Source organism: Solanum tuberosum, unplaced genomic scaffold (genome assembly GCF_000226075.1).
Source record: "Solanum tuberosum cultivar DM 1-3 516 R44 unplaced genomic scaffold, SolTub_3.0 scf00257, whole genome shotgun sequence".
Classification (NCBI taxonomy): Eukaryota; Viridiplantae; Streptophyta; class Magnoliopsida; order Solanales; family Solanaceae; genus Solanum; species Solanum tuberosum.
Genome location: NW_006239182.1, coordinates 107,344 through 107,590, shown reverse-complemented (window position 1 = coordinate 107,590; position 247 = coordinate 107,344).

The following is a 247-nucleotide window of genomic DNA, read 5'->3' as shown; positions in this document are numbered from 1 at the left end:
GATAAAGGTAAACATGTCACTAGTCCTCGAAGAATGAGGACTCACCACTGATGCTGCTGAACTGAAGATCGGGAATCGATCTAAGCGTGATCTGGATGCTGAGAACCTGAACCTACATCACGAGAAGATGTAGCGCACGTATGCGTCAGTACTTGAAATGTACTGAGCATGCAGGATAGAGTAAAGCTGAAATAACATATAACTGAACAAAGCAATAAAGCAATGAAATAATCTGAACATGATATAG